The sequence below is a fragment of the Cibotium barometz genome, chromosome 12, assembly GCF_041138505.1.
Source record: "Cibotium barometz isolate CiBa-2024 chromosome 12, ASM4113850v1, whole genome shotgun sequence".
In the NCBI taxonomy this organism is placed as follows: Eukaryota; Viridiplantae; Streptophyta; class Polypodiopsida; order Cyatheales; family Cibotiaceae; genus Cibotium; species Cibotium barometz.
Genome location: NC_141057.1, coordinates 40,797,458 through 40,804,793, shown reverse-complemented (window position 1 = coordinate 40,804,793; position 7,336 = coordinate 40,797,458). Strand labels below are relative to the sequence as shown.

The 7,336-nt window shown below is 43.0% G+C and overlaps 1 pseudogene across 4 annotated transcripts; it reads right to left on the bottom strand.

The window, feature by feature from the left end:
• Nucleotides 1–319: 319 nt before the first annotated feature.
• Nucleotides 320–3,826, bottom strand: LOC147633406 (exocyst complex component EXO70B1 pseudogene; annotated as a pseudogene). 4 transcript variants are annotated; one of them, XR_015267105.1, is made up of 2 exons: nt 1,109–3,826; nt 320–1,014 (listed from the first exon to the last, which is right to left on the bottom strand). The product of XR_015267105.1 is annotated as an exocyst complex component EXO70B1 pseudogene, transcript variant X1 (transcript). The 4 variants fall into 4 exon arrangements; XR_015267106.1 differs by having other exon boundaries at nt 1,165–3,826; XR_015267107.1 differs by having other exon boundaries at nt 1,183–3,826.
• Nucleotides 3,827–7,336: the final 3,510 nt, after the last annotated feature.

Here is a 7,336-nt window from a genome sequence, read left to right as displayed (position 1 = left end):
GCTGCCTCTTTGTGTCTTCTACCCCATGCTCCACTACCTGATGCCCTCAGCCTTGGAATCAAACTCTAGTGTATCCCTAAAAATTTAAACTTCCTCAAGGGCATCTTTCTCTCTTTTATGGCTTACAATGAGGCATGCCGATCTTAGCCCTAGGTGCACAAATATCGAGGTAGTGGTGAACCATGATGCACAAATATCAAGAACGTGGTGAATCATGATGCATGTGAAATACTGTCAACCACTCACATTGTTTCCTTGTTCTGTAAAACCCCACAGCAGCCAGATAAGCAGATAAATAGATCTAGTCCTGGTCAAAATGTTAAAAATTCCAAACCTTGTAGCCGGAGACTAGAACTTATAACTTGAGCAGTGCTACCTGCTCTACAAAAAGATTAAAACAATCACCAAGAAGGCTCATTCAACCAGCAACAGCATGTATTGGAGCCAAAGGATAGCTGCACTGACTAAAAAAAACCTATAGCTCGAACCCCCTTCTCAACATTAAAGTTAAGTTCCTCTTCTCATACATACTACTTTCGAGACCTGCTCGTGAAACAACACACAAGCCAATATATAGCAGCAAATGGGCATTTTGCTTTACATAGAATCCAAAATACCAAAACAAGAGGTTGAGAATGAGTAAGAGTAGCGTTTAGGCAGGATTACACCTCCATTTTCTGGGCCGATGTAAGCCAGATGGATGGAATGGATTCTAGGCAGTGGTTGTTGGCAGAAAACAACTACCTACAATACCCTGGGCCTGAACACCACCTTCCCACATGCAGCAATGTGCTCACACAGAGTAGAGCATCGTCAGATGAAGGTGTTTGCAGAATGTTGGGAGGACCACCCATGCTGCCCTAGACATGAACAGCACCTCCTTGTTTGCAGCATACTTTCAAAATTTACCATGCCTCTAAAAACGCCTCTACAAGCATGATGGTAGTGCGACAAGTATCTTTTGTGAACTTTGGATGCTGTGTAAGCTTTCTGACCAGGGGTATCAACAGCTATCTGGTGCAGATAAAGAAAGGTTGAACAAAACATCTGTCAATGTCAATCATAACAGAACATACCACCTTATCCAAACCGGGGAACATTTCCTCACCTAATAAGTTAACATTCTGATAGAGGATAATATGTTCATAAGTCATAAAAACTCACTTGCAGGCACAAATTCACCTGGCTTTGATTGCTAAGTTCAAGAGTCAGAGACACGTTGCATTGCAGATCCAAAAGCCCCTCCATGATGTTACTGGGGATTTCCTGCAGCTGGGAATGATTTCCTCCTATTCATAGAGCCTGAACTGCCTTCAAACAAATCATTCAAGTAGGCCTCCAAATCTTCTGGTGTGTATTTCACATACTTCTCTGGATGTCTCACTACATCCAAGTGGTTCTGAAACCGGCCAAGAAAGGAGCGATATGCAGGAAGAATCATTTCAGTGATGGAAATTCTCAGTTCAGTGCATAGCTGAGAGTCTGAAACAATCCAACCACACTGAGTTTTGACATTCTCCTCAAAGGCAGCATTGAAGTTTTTGAACCTTTCCTTGAGCACATTCCTTGATGCACCACTGGCAGATCCCCCACTGATGTTGATGCCCTCATCCTTTAAACAAGCAAGGACTTTCGTCCACGCCGTTCTTCTATAGCTGTTGTGATATTGACGCAATTTGCCAGTGTTTCTTTTGATCCACTCATCACCCAGAAGCCTTCTGACTTCAGAGTCTTTCACCTTCTGACCAATGTAGTGAACATTATTCATCAAGAACAAATAAGCTAGGGCTGGATCCCTGTACAATTTTGACTTGGCATCAAGATTTCTCTCTAGGTTTTCCATTAAGTTCAGAGTTTCTGCCGATAAAGGGCTTTGATCTAAAACCCTCTGGTTAGAACTTCCGATCTGAACATCTTTCCTATCCCAAAGCAACTGATTCATAGTTTCTTTGTAATCAGATAGAAATTTCATGTAATTCATGACATAGCGGGCTAGAGGATGAACAGCACCACCAGGCATGGGGTTCTTAGAGGCCCCGTGTTGAATTGCATTCTCAAACTCTGCAAATGTTCCGCGAGCAGCTTCTCCGAGCCTGGTCAGAACGGCTGATGCCTCTGAATTTACTCCTGCAGAAGATGCCCCTCCAAAAATGGACTCAATGGAAGGAAGCAGATCCCGCAGGCACTCGTACATGTCCAAGATTTTGAAAATCTTTTCTGGAGCTCTACGGCCGATGGCTATGGCTTCTCCAAAGTTGAGAAGTTGCATGAGGCTGGTCTTGGCAACATCGATGAAACATGACTCTGAAATGGCATGTGAATCTGCAAAGATACTTTCACAGAGCTGCTTCTCGCTGGGGAAGAGGCCTCCGGCAGCAATTTTCATAGCTTGGATCCACTTAACAATCTCACTCTCGAGCAGCTCCCATGACATTTTCTGCACTTCCTCAAAGGTGAATTTCTCTTGCCCTAGCTTCTGCAGGCTTTCTTCGAGGGTTGTCTTTCTGATGCCAACATAGACCTGGATGCACTCTGTGTCGTAGCCAGAGCGCAGCATTCTCATGGCAATGTCATACAGATCTGAGACAACATTGGGTGGTAGGAAGTCAATGATCATGTCCGAGATGGGGCGTGATTTGGCTATCCCTTCTTCTTCTCCTTCAGGAGCTTCATCATCATGACCTTCTTTACGGAGACAGTCTACAGCATTTTCCTGCTCTTCTTCGGCCCTACGGCTGCGGCTGCGGCTGCGGCTGCGGATGCTGCTGCTGCTGCTGAAGCTGAAGCGGAAGCCCCCATCGAAGGAAGAACGGCTAGACACTAGATTAAACATCCAATCTGGATCTGCAGGTTCACTATGCTGCTGGAGGACGTGGCAAAACTCTGCCTCCAGCCGCAGCATGGCAAATTGCAGGACGTTCTGGGCACGATCCACAAGGCGGGAAGCCTCTGAAGAAGAGGAAGACAGGGAATCAACGAGGCTATGCAAGCTGTCAACAGCATCCAGGTAGGCACTAACCTCTTCTCGTTTATCTGACCACAGAAACGTTTGCATGGCTGCTTCAGAGGAGCCATAATCCCACCGCAGGATGATCTCTTCAGCAGATTGCAGAGCAGGGGGAAGCCGATCCTCATCATCACTATCTTCATCAACACCATCATCCCCATGATCATCTGGCGATGGCGAAGCTTGCTGATCTCTGGCGTTCTGTGAGCCGAAATCGGACGGTGCAGGGGGAGAGTCTGCTGCATTGCGGGGATTTGAAAGGCTTAACCGCGAGAAGCGATCGTCGAAGGTGGAGAGGATACGCAGCATATCGTCAGTGTGTGATGAGCTGAGGGTTCGGAGGATATGGTGAGCAGTGGCTACTACTCGATCTTCACCGCTTGAGCCGGCCATGGCTCGATGCGATGGCGATGTAGAAGCTGACAAAAACAGCAGGGACCTGGTTCTTACAGCGATGGCAAAGCCCTAACAGACATACGAAGAAAGAAACTCTGTCCTAAAAGAAGCAATGGAGATGGCGAGAAAAACCCCTGGCAGGATGCTTGTAGCAGCTATGGCGAAGGCGAAGCGTGAGCTGCGTTGCAAAAGGCTAGCTTTAGACCTGCTACACAGATATGGCGATTGGGGGGAGGGGGGAGAGAGAGAGAGAGAGAGAGAGAGACAGAGCGAGCTTGCCCTTACCCTGGTTGTCTGTTAAGGCAGGGGGGCAACGGAATCTCTGCCGGAAGCGGAGGAACGGTGGGCGGTTTTGTCAAATAGAAACTGCCGTAAGCAAGCGTGCCGTCTCCAGGAAACTGCCGGAATGGCCTGTGTTCCGCCCGCCAAAACCAGCAGATAATTAAAGTCAAACTATCTAAGAATTGCATCGCACGTGTTTTGATTAGGTGACTCATGGTTGACCCACCACCCCCTTGATTCTCGCCTCAAAGTTGCTTTCATTCAACTCCAAAGCTCCGCAAAATCAGGGCGTTTGGGCTTTACATACACCTCGCCCATATGGATGATGATGGGCGGCCAGTCACGTCCGGTGAGAGAGAGGTATTAACGTCGGTAGAATGCAACATGAGAGCATATACGACCAACGGTGGGACTTGAACTCGGGTGGATCATGGCCTTTATAAGGGATGATGCATTCGCAATGTCGCATGCGTGTATCTCGATGACATGGCATGCGTGCACTTCTTCTTCTTCTTCTTCTTCTTCTTCTTCTTCTTCTTCTTCTGGGTTGGTATCCTCATGCAATTGGTGACTTACATTGCACGTCGATAATAACGAGGAACCTCCCCATCCCCAAGCCCATGCTCTCATCGCATCATCGGTGGATGCTAGATAGCCTCAAAATACATTCATTGGTCAGGTAATTGATGGTGGACGGGTGACACATATAGCTTGAACTACATCCATTGTCTATAAGGCAAAAACTAGAGTGGCACAAAAGAAAGAGTCCTTTTTTTTTAAAGAGTGGGTACTAAAGTTACATAACTCACTCCTCCCTACATGTAGGTGCTGGGTTCAAATGCACCCACTCCAATAGTGGAAAATGGAGACAATCTTGAAAGCAACAACAAAAAACATATTATATTTCTTCATAATAATAAAATATAAAAATGTTTATAATTTTCTCGTTGCTCTATTTCAAGAATCGCTTGTAGAATGCTTTGTGTTCTTTTTATGATTGGTTCTTTGAACCTTGGACAGTTGCCATCATTTAGTCAATTTGCTTGGCCCATACCACACCTTGATTCTTGGCTCAAAGTTGCATGGCATTTAGCTTTCATCAACAGTTTTTTCAGACTTTAATGATTCCATTTCATGGCTACCTTTTGGAAAGGCTTTCTTGGCAATATAATGTGTTACACATGGCAACAAATAATAAGTTCTTCTACTTGAAAAAGGTTAGCTTAGTTTGTGCAAGTACTTCTCATATGCCTCCTAAATTTTCATCCTTATGAAAAGAATGCGAAACTCCATTGAAATGTTTATGAGCTTAAGAAATAAACTTTTCTCATGTGCCCCTCATCATGGAAAAAATGTGGAACTTCATCGACACAGAGGGTAATAACTTTGGTGAAGATATACACTTGCATAATTATTTATTTAACAATGTGTGGTGTTTCTAGCAAGCTACCACAAGAATTTAATGAATCTAATGGTGGCATTGCCCAAGCGGCATACAATCTCACACTATTCCATTAATTACATAAATTTAAAAAAACTGTATGGTGATGAAAATTATCCTTTAGTTATTTTTGGCTAGTTAGTATTCCTCATTTGTATTCCAAGATTTTTTGGGAGGTCATAGAGTAAAATAATTGAAGATGAGTAGAAAATATGTATGATTTCTTTGAGTTACTTCCACATCAATATTTTCTTCCTAAGAGTATCCCAAGATAGATGAGTGGCATGGTGACCTTGATCTATACGGTTTTTTTTTTTTTTTTGCTTTCTTCTTGGTGGGGGTAGCACTGGCTCCAAGCCTTTGGGTTCGTCAAAATCTTCGATTTCTTTATCTACCATCAATTTTGTAGTAAACATCAATTTTGTCAATCTCGTTGGCTGGTAGGGGATCCTCCTAGCATGTATAGCCTTTTTTTTTGGTATGTTAGTGCTACATGTCTGGTTTTGGAACTTGAAGCTGCTCTGGAATAGGTTTTTATTAGGGGTGAAAAACCAGTCTGGTTTTTCACGAGTGTGAATACACACGCCGAATGGATAGTAGCTATTATTAGTAAAATAATGTTAGTATATTCAATATAGATGCAAAGCAAAAAGAATAAGCACTTTTAATCCATTTTAAGGAAGCATGAAAAACCAGTCTCGTTTTTCACAACCATGAATATCCAAAGATATTCACACCAAAAAAATATTAGGGTTAGTCATTGAAAAGGACTAGAGATGAATTAATCAGCTTTGAAAAAATGTAACTATTGGATATCATGTCAATTAAGCATAATACTTTTGGTGTGAAAAACCAAACTTGTTTTTCACTATCGTGAATATCAGATCACGTCAAAAAGAATGGTTCATTTCTATTAGCATTGAAAATCATGGTGGCTTAGCCTTGTGTTTTTTCTTGTGCTAATGATGTACATAGCATGTGTAACATCATTGTATGTACAAATGATTGAGAGGGTGATTCTTTGTTGGCGTGATTATTGATCTCCATCATGATTTCAAATCACAGCATGACTCTTGTGTGGTGTGACTATAAATAACGACAATCAAAGTTGATATTTTTTGTGATGTTGATGATGCTTTGCACTTCTTAATACTTATGCTTCATCTTTGACACCATCCATTGATGATGCTTTGCACTCCTTGATACTTACACTTCATCTTTGACACCATCTGTTAATGACTGTTTTATTAAGATTTGAATGCCATGACTTTTGCTAACATGGCAATCGCAATTGTGATTTTGGAGAATCACAGCAAATCATTTCTTGATGTTACCATGTTTTAAGCATTTTCTAATCATGTAGAGCATGTATGCACCTTAAATGACCGTTTTCTATGCATTTCTAGTGGAGTGATTTTGTAGGAGGAACAACATGAAAACTGCTTGATTGTTGCACTTTTAGCCATTAGAAATGTACTTGCTTGCTGAGAGTAAAATTGTACCTCTTCCTTAAAGGTGATTGCTTTTTGCTATCATTTTCATTGTAGCCATCCTAGATGTTGTGTAGGCTATTGAGCACTCTTGTTACTCTTGTTTGTGGAAGGTTCTTGTGGAATTTTTCCTTGTGGCACCCTAATTGTAATTTTGCACTCCTGTGAGTAGTGGATTCTTATATCTTCCACCTTTTTTGGGAGCGTAGGTGCTTGTGTCCCCGCCGCCACCACTGAGCTTCTCCAACCACGGAGTGTTGGCTCAAAGAGTGGTTTCATGTAGATGATCTATGGGGACATCTCCAATTGCATCCCTTCATTGGATGAAGTGATGAGCAAGTCATCTTGGAGCAGGTAAGTGGAGTTCTCCATGTGGTTAGGTTATTTTTGCTTTGGTCTCCATACCATAGAATTATTTTGGGCTTCTTGAGTTGAACTTGATGATGAAACTTGATTTATCTTGATAGCTTTAGGCACCCATATAATGGTATTGCCTTCATAGTATCCATGAGCCTGAAGTAGGTTTGTGGATAGACGGTAGTACCATTTTTGTTATAGAGTCCACTCGTGGTGCTATCGATGTCGAGCCCACCTACACCTATGTCTATCGTAGGACGCACAGGTAAGTGCGGGGAGAGAGAGAGAGAGAGAGAGAGAGAGAGAGAGAGAGAGAGAGAGAGAGAGAGAGAGGGGGGGGGGGGGAACATAACACACAACCGT